Source organism: Phocoena phocoena, chromosome 2 (assembly GCF_963924675.1).
Source record: "Phocoena phocoena chromosome 2, mPhoPho1.1, whole genome shotgun sequence".
NCBI lineage: Eukaryota > Metazoa > Chordata > Mammalia > Artiodactyla > Phocoenidae > Phocoena > Phocoena phocoena.
Window position 1 is genome coordinate 47,949,371 of NC_089220.1, and position 16,287 is coordinate 47,965,657.

Sequence of the window (16,287 nt, forward strand, 5' to 3'; positions counted from 1 at the left end):
GCTGCATGGAGAAATTTCCCTTTCTCTTCTTTGTTCACACAGCTCCTGGAGTTCAGCTTTGGTTTTGGCCCTGCCTCTGTGTGGAGGTCGCCCTCGAGTGTCTGTTCCCCGCCCGGACAGGACGGGGTTAAAGCAGCGGCTAATTAGGGCGCTCTGGCTCACTCAGGCCGTGGGGAGGGAGGGGTATGGTAGTCATAATTGAAATGTGGGGGGAGCCTGCGGCGGCAGAGGCCGACATGATGTTGCAACAGCCTGAGGGCGCCGTGTTCCCCCAGAGAAGTTGTCCTGGATCCCGGGACCCTGGCGGTGGCGGGCTGCACAGGCTCCCAGTGGTGGGGGTGTGGGTAGTGACCTGTGCTCGCACACAGACTTCTTGGTGGCAGCGGCAGCAGCATTAGCCCATTCATGCCCGTCTCTGGGGTCGGAGCTGATAGCCGCGGCTCGCGCCCGTCTCTGGAGCTTGCTTAAGCTGGTGCTCTGCCTTCTGTGGGCACACGGGGAAGGAATCCCCTCTCCTCATGCACCCCAAAACAATGGTCTCTTACTTCTTCAGCTGGCCCAGGTTTTCTTCCAGACTCCGTCCCGGCTAGCTGTGACACACTAGCCCCCTCAGGCTGTCTTCCTCCTTTCTTTTTTAAAACAAATGAGATGAACAAAGTGTAACCATTGATTTCTCTTTTTTTTTTAAAGTAAGTCACATACAGCCCTGTGTGCATCTTTTCTGGAAGACAAATTATACATATTGCAATGAGACGAGAACCCAAATGCTTGGGAAATGCCCATGAGATGTGCTCATTTTTCCTGATTTAAGGTACTTTAGAGAGAAGCTGACCATTGAGCCAGCCTCAAATGAGTTGATGGAGTTATGATTGGATGTGGCCATGGAAGGAAACAGGTGTCAGAAGCCCTCCCCACTTGGTATCACTCTTGGAGTTTGTGTTGCAACAGAGTCATCTGTGCCTAACCCTTCTTTCCAGACAGTCAAAATATTCTCACCTTGCTAACAGAGGGCTTAAGATAGCTTTCTCTTGGGTAGAGTTAAAAGGCATAGTAAGGAAACCCTTTGATTTCTCTCTTGGTGTCTTGAAACTCTTACCTCCTTAGTTACTCTAAAGCAGCCTTTTCCTGAGTGTAGTCCCTGGCCAGCAGCATCAACATCACCTGTCAACTTGTTAAAGATGCATATTCTCAGCCCCACCCCAGACCTGGGTGGTGGGGCCCAGTAATGTTTCAACAAGTTCTCCAGGTGATTCTGGTGTATGCGAAATTCTGAGAATCACGGATACAAAGACCAAAACGGCCTAGCACAGAGGGAGTCGGCCAGCAGAGAGCAGAGAGACTGACAGAAAGAGAAAGAGAAGTTAATATTGAGATCCCTAGAGATGGGAGCTGGGAAGGGCACAGGCTTTGGAAAGGAGAGATGTCGCCCTCTCTGAAAAAGATTTGGGGACCAAAAAAAAAAATTGATTTTAAAGTTTGGAAGTATGAGGGAGGAAACCTGTAGACTTCATTCTACATAGAACCACCTGTTCTATGTTCTTGGAGAATTAGGTGACTAGATGGGGAATGGAGCAGAGTTGGAGGCTGGTGAAATAGCTAGTGTAGATTTCTGAAACTAGCGAGAGAAAAGTGATTATAGTAACAGTCTGCTTGGCCCAACAGCATTAATCCTTAGGGAAATGCAAATTAAAACCACGAAGAGATATCACTACCCACCTATCAGAATGGCAAAACCAAACAAAGTTGCCATACCAAGAGCTGGCAAGGATGCAGAGCAACGCTCATACGTAGATATTTAAGATGCACAGCCACTGTGGAAAACACTTTGGCAGTTCCTTTTAAAGTTAAACATATACTTGCAATACAACCTAGCAATTTCACTTCTAGATATTTACCCAAGTAAAATGGAAACCTATATTCAAATAAAAACCTGTAAATAAATGTTTATAGCACTTTATTCACAATGGCCAAAAACTGGAAACAACCCAAATGCCCATCAGTTGGAGAATGGACACACGGTAGCACATCCATATAATATAATATTATTCAGCAATAAAAAGGAATGAATCATTGATATTTTCAACAATATCTAATGAATCTCAGTGCTAAGTGAAAGCAGCCAGACCCAAAGGCTACACACTGGATGATTCCATTTGTATGACATTAAGAAAAAGACAAAACTATTGTGATATGAAGAGATCAGTGCTACTCAGTGATTAAATGTGGAGATGACTACAAAGGTGTAGCATGGAGGATGTTTTTTTTGAGGTGATAAAGCTATTCTGTATCTTGATTGTCATGGTGGTTGCATAATTTTATACATTTGTCAAATTCGTAGAACTGACAGTAAAAAATGAATTTTATTATATGTAATAAAAAAGAAGATAAAGAGAAACTCCCTGGAATGTCCCCTCGACTGTTTCAAGACAGGATTTAACTTTTCAAGTACTACCGCTCTTTCATGGCCCTATTCAAATGTTATCTCTTGTAAGAAACTTTTTCGAACCCACATAGCCATTACTCATCATAATACTACTTACTTGGTCTGTGTCCCTGTAGCACTTTATTTTTGTCTCTGTTTTTATCACCTTATTTAGCGATATTCTTCTCCCCCTACCAAAAATAAGTGTGAGATACATAAGAGAAGGGAATATGCCCAGAGTCTTTATCTTGTTGTTATGTCCAGCACCAGTTTTAGAACCTTACACATAGGGCACGCTTAAGTATGTGTCAAAAGAAGAAGTGAATGGGATCAGTATTCTGTCTGTCTTTTTTTGGGGCCTCATCGCTTGCGGGATCTTAGTTCCCTGACCAGGGATTGAACCTGGGCACTCGGCTGTGGAAGCACTGAGTCCTAACCACTAGATCGCCGGGGAATTCTCTTGCCTGTCTTTAAAAGCTTTTATTATGGAAAATATCAAACATATTCAAAAAAGAGAGAAAGCAGTATAATAAACCCACATGTTATGCAAAAACTGCCTTCACATTCTCTATACCCCACTAGATTATTTTAAGCAAATCTCAGATATATCATTTCTTCTGTTAATACATCAATGTGTATCTCTGTGAAGACAAGGGCTCCCTTTTGTTTAATATAAGCACAATGCTATTTTCCCTAAACATAAACATATTAAACATATTCTTAACTTCCTTAATATCTATTATACTTCATATTGTCTAATATCCATTCACTGTTCAAATTTACCAACTGTCTCATGAGTGTCTTTTTTTTGTTTGTTTTTTTGTTTTTTTGTTTTTTTTTTTCCCGGTACGCGGGCCTCTCACTGTTGCGGCCTCTCCCGTTGTGGAGCACAGGCTCCGGACGCGCAGGCTCCGGACGCACAGGCTCCGTGGCCATGGCTCACGGGCCCAGCCGCTCCGCGGCATGCGGGATCTTCCCGGAACGGGGCACGAACCCGCGTCCCCTGCATTGGCAGGCGGACTCTCAACCACTGCGCCACCAGGGAAGCCCATGAGTGTCTTTTTATAGTTGGTTTGTTTGAATCAGGAGCCAAACAAGGTCCACACATTGCACTTTGTTGATAAGTTTCTTAAAATTTCTTTTCATCTATACCAGTTCCCCCTGCAGGTCATTTGTCCTGTAAAATTGCCCACATTCTGGATTCGTGGTTTAGGTTCGTAGGCGGTGCTATATGTACTTCCTGTTGCTTCACATCAGGAAGCAATTATGCCCAGTTGTCTTTCTCTTTGTGATGTTAAGATTGATCTGTGGGTTAGATTAATTCATCTATTATAATGTTCCTCATCAGCTTTCCACCTTATAACTTTAGCAGTGAGGATCCATTATTTCATTAGGGGTTATTAGTGAGCGATAATTTAATTATATCACTCCTTCTACCTGTATTAGCTGGAATTCCATTCATATAGGAAAGGCAGAATAAACGCTTGTAACCTTTTATTTACCATTTTTTGTATAATGAATTAGTGTTCTAGTAATCTCCAAAGGTGACCGTTGATTTTAAAAAATATGTATCATTATGGATGCATGGGATCTAACATGATGTATTTCAAACCTTGCATTATTTTTGATGCTTTAGTTGGCCCATCTTCAACCAGTAGGAAACTTTTCAATTTGTCTCTAACATTCTTTGATTGTTTCCTTTCTTCTGAAGTGACAAGATGTTCCAGATTTATCTTGCATATTTCCTGCTTCAGAACTGGAATCCACCATTTAAGAGTCCAGGTTCCTTTTAGTGAGAAATGATATTGATAGTGTTAGTTGTTCTCATTTCCATAGGTTGACCATTTAGGCCTTTGCAGTGCACAGTGATGGGAAAAACATCATGACTTCATTTCCCATCTTTAAGTGAGGAAAAAAAAAAAAGCTTGATTGGGCCAGCTTATTGTTCTTAGATGTTGCTGGATGGAATCAATGGTTAAAATGAAGTGCTTTGTGACCACCTAGAGGGGTGGGATAGGGAGGGTGGGAGGGAGACTCAAGAGGGAGGAGATATGGGGATATATGTATATGTATAGCTGATTCACTTTGTTATACAGCAGAAACTAACACACCATTGTAAAGCAATTATACTCCAATAAAGATGTTAAAAATAATAATAATAAATAAGTAAATAAATAAAATGAAGTGCTCACTAAAGTAAACATCTGGGGCATTTGGAACAAAATCAGAGATCAGCAAAAATTGCAGAATAAGTGGAGTGAGAGCTCATAAAATAAAGTATAGAAAACTTATTAGTACTGAATAAACCATTGTTAAAACAAGAAGTAGAAAACTGGAAAAATTAAACAGACACTTAGCACAGGGCTCAACCCATGATATTTACCCCCAGTAAATGTTATCTTTGTGAGCTGTTGTGGATTCCTTCCCTGTTTTTCTTGTTAACAAGATCTGGGTTGGAACACTTTAACATCTTGATTCCCTATAGAGTTTTCAAGTGAAAAGTGAACCCTGCTTCCTACAGGTGTTTGGTGTCTGAGCATGCATAGTGTGAGATGCAAAATCTTCTTAATACCCTAAGAAATTATAACTCTGGGTAGTTTCAACCAAAATATCATACACATTTAATGAACGTATGCATGTATACAAATCTTATCTTTGATGATCAATATCATATCTTGTATTTTACATTAGACCTTTTCATTTAAAAATGCTATTTTTTTCCTTCCAAATGAGTAAAAGCTATAGTATCAAAACTAAAGTTTACTGCTTAGTGGCTCAACATTCAATCTACTGTTTCATCAATCTAGAGATTACTCATGACATTAAAGGTTTGATCTATTCTGACATCTGACACAAGAATTCAAACAGGATATTGAACCAATTTTAACAGCTTTGAAACCATAATGTCTCTGCTAAAAAATTATTTTCCTTATACAGAGGTTGCCTGAAGAAAGATGAAACTCATGTTTAAGTTAGACACTTTCTCCTTTTATGGCTGTTAGCATTTGCCTTATGTATTGAGGTGCTCCTATGTTGTGTGCACAAATATTTACAATTGTTATATCTTCTTGGATTGATCCCTTGATCATTATGTAGTGTCCTTCTTTGTCTCTTATAATAGTCTTTTTTGAAAGTCTATTTTGTCTGATATGAGAATTGCTACCCCAGCTTTCTTTTGATTTCCTTTTGCATGGAATATCTTTTTCCATCACCTCACTTTCAGCCTGTATGTGTCCCTAGGTCTGAAGAGGTCTCTCGTAGACAGCATATATATGGGTCTTGTTTTTGTATCCATTCAGCCAGTCTATGTCTTTTGGTTGGAGCATTTAATCCATTTACATTTAAGGTAATTATCGATATATATGTTCCTATTACCATTTTCTTAATTGTTTTGGGTTTGTTTTTCTAGATCTTTTCCTTCTCTTGTGTTTCCTGCCTAGAGAAGTTCCTTTAGCATTTGTTGTAAAACTGGTTTGGTGATGCTGAATCATCTTAGCTTTTGCTTGTCTGTAAAGGTTTTAATTTCTCCATCGAATCTGAATGAGATCATTGCTGGGTAGAATAATCTTGGTTGTAGGTTTTTCCCTTTCATCACTTTAAATATGTCCTGCCACTCCCTTCTGGCTTGCAGAGTTTCTGCTGAAAGATCAACTGTTAACCTTATGGGGATTCCCTTGTATGTTATTTGTTGTTTTGCCTTTGCTGCTTTTAATATGTTTTTTTTGTATTTAATTTTTGACAGTTTGATTAATATGTATCTTGGCGTGTTTCTCCTTGGATTTATCCTGTATGGGACTCTCTGTGCTTCCTGGACTTGATTAACAATTTCCTTTCCCATATTTGGGAAGTTTTCAACTATAATCTCTTCAAATATTTTCTCAGTCCCTTTCTTTTTCTCTTTTTCTTCTGGGACCCATATAATTCAAATGTTGGTGTGTTTAATGTTGCCCCAGAGGTCTCTGAGACTGTCCTCAATGCTTTTCATTCTTTTTCTTTATTCTGCTCTGTAGTAGTTAATTCCACTATTTTGTCTTCCAGGTCACTTATCCATTCTTCTGCCTCAGTTATTCTGCTATTGATTCCTTCTAGAGAATTTTAAATTTCATTTATTGTGTTGTTCATAATCGTTTGGTTGCTCTTTAGTTCTTCTAGGTCCTTGTTAAACGTTTCTTGTATTTTCTCCATTCTATTTCCAAGATTTTGGATCATCTTTACTATTGTTACTCTGAATTCTTTTTCAGGTAGACTCTTCATTTGTTTGGTCTGGTGGGTTTTTACCTTGCTCCTTCATCTGCTGTGTGTTTCTCTGTCTTCTCATTTGCTTAACTTACTGTGTTTGGGGTCTCCTTTTCGCAGGCTGCAGCTTCATAGATCCCATTGTTTTTGGTGTCTGCCTCCAGTGCCTAAGGTTGGTTCAGTGGGTTGTGCAGACTTCCTGGTGGAGGGGACTACTGCTTGTGTTCTGGTGGATGAGGCTGGATCTTGTCCTTCTGGTGGGCAGGACCACATCCTGTGCTGTGTTTTGGGGTTTCTGTGACCCTATTATGATTTTAGGCAGCCTCTCTGCTAATGGGTAAGGTTGTGTTCCTGTCTTGCTAGTTGTTTGGCATAGGGTGTCCAGCACTGTAGGTTGCTGGTCATTGAGTGGAGCTGGGTCTTAGCGTTGAGATGGAGCTCTCTGGGAGAGCTTTCACCATTTGATATTACGTGGAACCGGGAGGTCTCTGGTGGACCAATGTCCTGAATGCGGCTCTCCCTCCTCAGAGGCACTGGCCTGACACCTGGCTGGAGCACCAAGACACTGTCAACCACACAGCTCAGAAGAAAAGGGAGAAAGAAAGAAAGAAAAATAAATTTTAAAATAAAGTTATTAAAATAAAAATACAAAATAGTTATTAAAAATAAAAATATTAAAAAGAAATAAAAAAAGAAGAAAAAAAAAGAAAGAAGAGCGCAACCAAACCAAAAAACAAATCCACCAACGATAACAAGTGCTAAAAACTATACTTTAAAAAAAAAAAAGGACAGATAGAACCCTAGGACAAATGGTAAAAGCAAAGCTATACAGACAAAATCACACAAAGAAACAGACATATACACACTCACAAAAAGAGAAATAGGAAAAAAAAAATATATTGTTGCTCCCCAAGTCCACCGCCTCAATTTTGGGATGATTCGTTGTCTATTCAGGTATTCCACAGTTGCAGGGTACATCAAGTTGATTGTGGAGACTTAATCCGCTGCTTCTGTGGCTGCTGGGAGAGATTTCCCTTTCTCTTCTTTGTTCTCACAGCTCCCAGGGGCTCAGCTTTGGATTTGGCCCTGCCTCTGCGTGTAGGTCGCCGGAGGGCGTCTGTTCTTCGCTCAGACAGGACGGGGTTAAAGGAGCCGCTGATTCGGGGGCTCTGGCTCACTCAGGCCGTGGGGGGAGGGAGGGGCACAGAGTGCAATGCGGGGCGAGCCTACGGCGGCAGAGGCCGGCGGGACGTTGCACCAGCCTGATGTGTGCCGTGCGTTCTCCCGGGTAAGTTGTCCCTGGATCACGAGACCCTGGCAGTGGCGGGCTGCACAGGCTCCCAGGAGGGGAGGTGTTGGTAGTGATCTGTGCTCGCACACAGGCTTCTTGGTGGCTGCAGCAGCAGCCTTAGCGTCCCATGCCCGTCTTCGGGGTCTGCGCTGATAGCTGCTGGTCGCGCCCGTGTCTGGAGCTCCTTCAAGTGACACTTTTAATCCTCTTTCCTCGCGCACCAGGAAACAAAGAGGGAAGAAAAAGCCTCTTGCCTCTTAGGCAGCTCCAGACTTTTTCCGGGACTCCCTCCCGGCTAGCTGTGGTGCACTAACCCCCTTCAAGCTGTGTTCACGCCGCCAACCACAGTCCTCCCCCTGCGATCCGACCGAAGCCTGAGCCTCAGCTCCTAGCCCCCGCCCGCCCCGGCGGGTGAGCAGACAAGCCTCTCGGGCTGATGAGTGCCGGTCGGCAACGATCCTCTGTGCTGGAATCTCTCTGCTTTGCCCTCCGCACCCCTGTTGCTGTGCTCTCCTCCATGGCTTCGAACTACTCCCTCTGCCATCCGCAGTCTCCGCCCATGAAGGGGCTTCCTAGTGTGTGGAAACCTTTCCTCCTTCACAGCTCCCTCCCAGAGGTGCGGTCCTGTCCCTATTCTTTAGTCTCTGGTTTTTCTTTTTTCTTTTGCCCTACCCAGGTACCTGGGGAGTTTCTTGCCTTTTGGGACGTCTGAGGTCTTCTGCCAGTATTCTGTAGGTGATTTGTAGGAGGTATTCCACATGTAGATGTAGTTTTGACGTATTTGTGGGGAAGAAGGTGATCTCTATGTCTTACTCTTCCACCATCTTGAAGGTCTCTGCTATAATATTTGTCTTTCTCTGACTTCACTTAGTATGATAATCTCTAGGTCCATCCATGTTGCTGAAAATTGCATTATTTCATTGTTTTTTATGGCTGAGTAATAGCCCATTGTATATATATATATACCACATCTTCTTACCTTTTCATCTGTTGATGGACATTTAGTTTGCTTCCATATCTTCGCTATTGTAAATAGTGCTGCTGTGAACATTGGGGTGCATGTATCTTTTCGAATTAGAGTTTTCATCTTTTCCAGATGTATTCCCAGGAGTGGGATTACAGGATTATATGGTAGCTCTATTTTTAGTTTTTTAAGGAAACTCCTTCCTGTTTTCCTCAGTGGCTGCACCACATTACATTCCCACCAACAGTTCAGGAGGGTTTCCTTTTCTGCACACCCTTCCAAAATTTATTATTTGTAGAATTTTTGGTGGTAGCCATAACCATTCTGACAGGTGTGAGGTCATATCTCATTGTGGTTTTGATTTGCATTTCTCTAATAATTAGTGGTGTTGAGCTTTTCATATGCTGGTTGGCCCTCTCTATGTCTTCTTTGGAGAAGTGTCTATTTAGGTCTTCTGCCCATTTAATGATTGGGTTGTTTGGTTTTTTGATATTGAGTTGTATGTGCTGTTTGTATATGTCAGAAATTAATCTCTTATCAGTCACATCATTTGCAAATATTTTCTTCCAATCTGTCAGTTGTCTTTTTATTTTATTGATGGTTTCCTTTGCTGTGCAAAAGCATTTAAGTTGGAATAGGTCCCATTTATTTTTGCTTTTATTTCTTTTGCTTTGGGAGACTGATCTAAAAACCTATTGGTATGATTTATGTCAGAGAATGTTTTGCCTGTGTTCTCTTGTAGGAGTTTTATGGGGTCATGTCATATTTATATCTTTAGACCATTTTGAGTTTATTTTATATATGATTTGAAAGAGTGTTCTAACTTCATTGATTCATATGAGGCTGTCCAGCTTTCCAACACTACTTGCTGAAGAGACTATCTTTTCTCCATTGTATATTCTGCCTCCTTTGTTGAAGATTAATTGACTGTAGGTGTATGGGTTTATTTGTGTGCTCTCTATTCTGTTCCTTTGATCTATATGTCTGTTTTTGTGCCAATACCACACTGCTTTGATTACTGGCATGCTTTATTTTTTAAAGAAACTGCCACACTGTTTTCCAGAGTAGTTGTACATTTTGCCTTCCTACCAGTAATGCAAAAATGATTTGGTTTCTCCACATTCTTTCCAGAATTTGGTGGTGTTACTATTTTTTATTTTAGCCATTTTGATAGGTCTTTAATGATAGCTCATTGTGGTTTTAATTTGCATTTTCCTCATGGCTAATGATGTTTAACATTTTTTCATGTACTTACTTTCCATCTGTATATCTTCTTTTGTGAAATGTCTTTTCATGTCTTTTGCCTGTAGATTGTTTGCTTTTTTTCCTGTTGAGTTTTGAATTCTTTATTTATCCTTATATATTCTTTGTTTGTAAATATTTTTTCCCACTATGTGGCTTTCCTTTTAATTCTCTTAACAGAGCTTTCTTAGAATAAAAGTGTTTAATTTTGATGAAGTTCAGTTTATCAATTTTTCATTTTATGGATCTTGCTTTTGGTGTCAAATTAAGAAATCTTTGCCTACACCTAGATTTCAAGGATTTTCTCCTACGTTTTTTTTCCTAAAAGTTTTATAGTTTCATGTTAACATTTAAGCCTATGACCCATTTTGAGTTAATTTTTTAATAAGATGTGAAGTTTAGGTCATTGTTCTGTTTTTGCCTATCAATGTGCAATTTCTTCAAGTGCTATTTCTTGAAAAGCCTATCTTTTCTCCATTGAATTGCTTTTTCATTTTTGTCAGAAATCATTTGGGCATTTTTGTGGGTCTATTTCTTGGTTTTCTGCTCTTTTTTTTAAATTGGGGTATAGTTGTTTTACAATGTTGTGTTAGTTTCTACTGTACAGCAAAGTGGAGTTCCCTGTGCTATACAGCAGATTCTCATTAGTTATCTATTTTATACATATTAGTGTTTATATGTCAATCCCAATCTCCCAATTCATCCCACCCCCTCTTTACCCCCTGAGTGTCCATACATTTGTCCTCTACATCTGTGTCTCTATTTCTGCCTTGTAAACAGGTTCATCTGTACCATTTCTCTAGATTCCACATATATGCGTTAATATACGATATTTGTTTTCTCTTTCTGACTTACGTCACTTTGTATAACAGTCTCTAGGTCCATCTACGTCTCTACAAATGACCCCCAAAAATTCATTCCTTTTTATGGCTGAGTAATATTCCATTGTATATATGTATCACATCTTCTTGATCCATTTGTCTATCAATGGGCATTTAGGTTGTTTCCATGACCTGTTGTAAACAGAGCTGCAATGAACATTGGGGTGCATGTGTCTTTTTGAATTATGGTTTTCTCTGGGTATATGCTCAGTAGTGGGATTGCTGGGTCGTATGGTAATTCTATTTTTAGGTTTTAAGGAACATCCATACTGTTCTCCATAGTGGCTGTATCAATTTACATTCCCACCAACAGTGCAAGAGGGTTCCCTTTTCTCCACACCTTCTCCAGCATTTATTGTTTGTAGATTTTTTGATGATGGCCATTCTGACTGGTGTGAGGTGATACCTCATTGTAGTTAGATTTGCATTTCTCTAATAATTAGTGATGTTGAGCAGCTTTTCATGTGTTTGTTGGCCACCTGTATGTCTTTCTTGGAGAAATGTCTATTTAGGTCTTCAACCCATTTTTGTATTGGGTTGTTTGTTTTTTTGATGTTGAGCTGCATGAGCTGTTTGTATATTTTGGAGATTAATCCTTTGTCAGTTGATTCATTTGCAACTATTTTCTCCCATTCTGAGGGTTGTCTTTTCATCTTGTTTATGGTTTCCTTTGCTGTGCAAAAGCTCTTAAGTTTCATCAGGTGCCATTTGTTTATTTTTGTTTTTATTTTCATTTCTCTAGGAGGTGGGTCAAAAAAGATCTTGCTGTGATTTAAGGCAAAGAGTGTTCTGCCTGTTTTCCTCTAAGAGTTTTATAGTGTCCAGTTTTACATTTAGGTCTTTAATCCATTTTGAGTTTATTTTTGTGTATGGTGTTAGGGAATGTTCTAACAAGTAGTGGTCGAGCTTTCCCAGCACCACTTATTGAAGAGGCTGTCTTTTCTCCATTGTATATTCTTGCCTCCTTTTCAAAGAGTAGTTGACCATAGGTGCCCAGGTTTATCTCTGGGCTTTCTATCCTGTTCCATTGATCTATATTTCTGTTTTTGTGCCAGTATCATTCTGTCTTGATTACTGTGGCTTTGCAGTATAGTCTGAAGCTGGAGAGCCTGATTCTTCCAGCTCCGTTTTTCTTTCTCAAGATTTCTTTGGCTGTTCAGGATCTTTTGTGTCTCCATACAGATTTTATGATTTTTTATTCTAGTTCTGGGGAAAATGCCATTGGTAATTTGATAGGGATTGTATTGAATCTGTAGATTACTTTGCATGGTATAGTCATTTTCACAATTTTGATTCTTCCACTCCAAGAACATGGTATATCTCTCCATCTGTTTATATCATCTTTGATTTCTTTCATCAGTGTCTTACAGTTTTCTGAGTACAGGTCTTTTGCCTCCTTAGGTAGGTTAATTCCTAGGTATTTTATCCTTTTTGTTGCAATGGTAAATGGGAATGTTTCCTTAATTATAAAATGGATAACTAATAAGAAAAATAATTAAATTTAAAAAAAAAACGTTGTTGGCTGTGGGTTTGTCATATAGGGCCTTTATTATTTTGAGGTAAGTTCCCTCTATGCCTCCTTTCTGGAGGGTTTTTATCATAAATGGGTGTTGACTTTTGTCAAAAGCTTTTTCTGCATCTATTGAGATGATCATATGGTTTTTCTCCTTCAATTTGTTAATATGGTGTATCACATTGATTGATTTGTGTATATTGAAGAATCCTTACATTCCTGGGATAAACCCCACTTGATCATGTTGTGTGATCCTTTTAATATGCTGTTGCATTCTGTTTGCTAGTATTTTGTTGAGGAGTTCTGCATCTATGTTCATCAGTGATATTGGCCTGTAGTTTTCTTTCTTTGTGACATCTTTGTCTGGTTTTGGTATCAGGGTGATGGTGACCTCATAGAATGAGTTTGTGAGTGTTCCTCCCTCTGCTATATTTTGGAAGACTTTGAGAAGAATAGGTGTAGCTGTTCTCTAAATGTTTGATAGAATTCGCCTGTGAAGCCATCTGGTCCTGGGCTTTTGTTTGTTGGAAGGTTTTTAATCACAGTCTCAATTTCAGTGCTTGTGAGTGGTGTGTTCATATTTTCCATTTCTTCCTGGTTCAGTCTCAGAAGGTTGTGCTTTTCTAAGACTTTGTCCATTTCTTCCAGGTTTTCCATTTTATTGGCATACAGTTACTTGTACTAATCTCTCATGATTCTTTGTATTTCTGCAGTGTCAGTTGTTACTGCTCCTTTCTCATTTCTAATTCTATTGATTTGAGTCTTCTCCCTTTTTTTCTTGATGAGTCTGGCTAGTGGTTTATCAATTTTGTTTATCTTCTCAAAGAACCAGCTTTTAGTTTTATTGATCTTTGCTATTGTTTTCTTTGTTTCTATTGCATTTATTTCTGCTCTGATCTTTATGATTTCTTTCCTTCTGCTAACTTTGGGTTTTGTTTGTTCTTCTTTCTCTAGTTCCTTTAGATGTAAGGTTAGACTGTTTGAAATGTTTGTTGTTTCTTGAGGTAGGATTGTATTGCTATAAACTTCCCTCTTAGAACCGCTTTTGCTGCATCCCATAGGTTTTGGGTCATAGTGTTTTCATTGTCATTTGTCTCTAGGTATTTTTTGTTTTCCTCTTTGATTTCTTCAGTGGTCTCCTGGTTATTTAGTAGCATATTGTCTAGCCTCCATGTGTTTGTGTTTTTTACAGTTTTTTAATCTGTAATTGATTTCTAATCTCATAGCGTTGTGGTTGGAAAAGATGCTCGATACAATTTCAATTTTTGTCAGTTTACCAAGGCTTGATTTGTGATCCAAGTTGTGATTTATTCTGGAGAATATTCCCTGTGCACTTGAGAAGAAAGTATATTCTGCTGTTTTCAGATGGAATGTCCTATAAATGTCAAGTCTATCTGGTCTATTGTGTCATTTAAAACTTGTGTTTCCTTATTAATTTTCTTTCTGGATGATCTGTCCATTGGTGTAAGTGAGGTGTTAAAGTCCCCCACTATTATTGTGTTACTGTTGATTTCCCCTTTTATAGCTGTTAGCATTTGCCTTATGTATTGAAGTGCTCCTATGTTGGGTGCATATATATTTACAATGTTATATCTTCTTCTTGGATTGATCCCATGATCATTATGTAGTGTCCTTCCTTGTCTCTTGTAGCAGTCTTTTTTTTAAGTCTATTTTATCTGATACAAGTATTGTTACTCCACCTTTCTTTTGATTTCCATTTGCATGGAATATCTTTTTCCATCCCCTCACTTTCAGTCTGTATGTGTCCCTAGGTCTGAAGTGGGTCTCTTGTAGACAGCATATATACGGGTCTTGTTTTTGTATCCATTCAGCCAGTCTATGTCTTTTGGTTGGAGCATTTAATCCAGTTACATTTAAGGTAATTATTGATATTTGTGTTCCTATTACCATTTTCTTAATTGTTTTGGGTTTGTTATTATAGGTCTTTTCCTTCTCTTGTGTTTCCTGCCTAGAGAAGTTCCTTTTGCATTTGTTGTAAAGCTGGTTTGGTGATGCTGAATTCTCTTAGCTTTTGCTTGTCTGTAAAGGTTTTAATTTCTCTGTCGAATCTGAATGAGATCCTTGCTGGATAGAGTAATCTTAGTTGTAGACTTTTTCCTTTCATCACGTTAAATATGTCCTGCCACTCCCTTCTGCCCTGCAGAGTTTAGGCTGAAAAATCAGCTCATAACCTTATGAGGATTCCCTTGTATGTTATTTGTTGCTTTTCCCTTGCTGCTTTTAATACTTTTTCTTTGTATTTAATTTTTGATAGTTTGATTAATATGTTTCTTGGCATGTTTCTCCTTGGATTTATCCTGTATGGGACTCGCTGTGCTTTCTGGACTTGACTGACTATTTCCTTTCCCATATTAGGGAAGGTTTCAACTATAATCTCTTCCAGTATTTTCTCAGACTCTTTCTTTTTCTCTTCTTCTTCTTCAGGGATCCCTATAATTCGAATGTTGGTGTGTTTAATGTTGTCCCAATGGTCTCTGAGACTGTCCTCAACTCTTTTCATTCTTTTTTCTTTTTCTGCTCTGTGGCAGTTATTTCCACCATTCTGTCTTCCAGCTCACTTGCCTGTTCTTCTGCCTCAGTTATTCTGCTATTGATCCCTTGTAGAGTATTTTTAATGTCAGTTATTGTGTTGCTCATCACTGTTTGTTTGTTCTTTAGTTCTTCTAGGTCCTTGTCAAACATTTATTGTAGTTTCTCCATTCTATTTCTGAGATTTTGGATCATCTTTATTATCATTACTCAATTCTTTTTCAGGTAGACTGCCTATTTCCTCTTCATTTTTTGGTTTTGTGGGTTTTTACCTTGCTCCTTCATCTGCAGCATATTTCTCTGTCTTCTCATTTTGTTTAACATACTGTGTTAGTTGTCTCCTCTCCCCAGGCTGTAGGGTCATAGTTCCCATTTTTTTGGGTGTCTGCTGCCAGTGGGTGAGGGTGGTCCAGTGGCTTGTGCAGGCTTCCTGGTACCTGCGTTCTGGTGGTTGGCCCTGGATCCTGCCCCTCTGATGGGCAGGATCACAGCTGGTGGTGTGTTTGGGGTGTCTTTGAGCTTAGTATGACTTAAGGCAACCTGTCTGCTAATGGGTGGGGTTTTGTTCCTGTCTTGCTAGTGTGAGGGGTCCAGCACTGGAGCTTGCTGGCCATTGGGTGGAGCCAGGTCTTGGTATTGAGATGGAGACCTCTGGGAGAGCTCTTGTTGATTAATATTCCCTAGAGCTGGGAGTTCTCTGGCAGTCCAACATTCTGGACTCAGGTCTCCCCGCTTAGAGGCTCAGGCCTGACCCCTGGCCAGAGCACCAAGACCCTGCAAGCTGCACAGTGTGGAAGAAAAGGAAAAAAAAAAGAAACAAACAGACAAACAAAACCCCAAGTCTAATGGTAAAAGCAAACCAAACAACAAAAACACACAAATAAACACACACACACACACACACACACACACACACACACACGAGAAAACAAAAGAGAGCAACCAAACAAATAAACGAACCCCAAAAGGAAAACAAACACTAAAAACTAAAGTAACAAAAACAAAAAATCAAAAACAAATCAAAAGCAGAAAGCAAACTAAAAAAGAGGCAAAGAAACCATAAAACAAACACACAGAAATGACCAAAAAAGGAATAAAAACAAAAGAAAGAAGAAAACAAAAGGAAAAACACAAAACAACAAAAAAGTAAAGTAAAAATAGAAAATATAGTTAAAAAAGATTAAAACA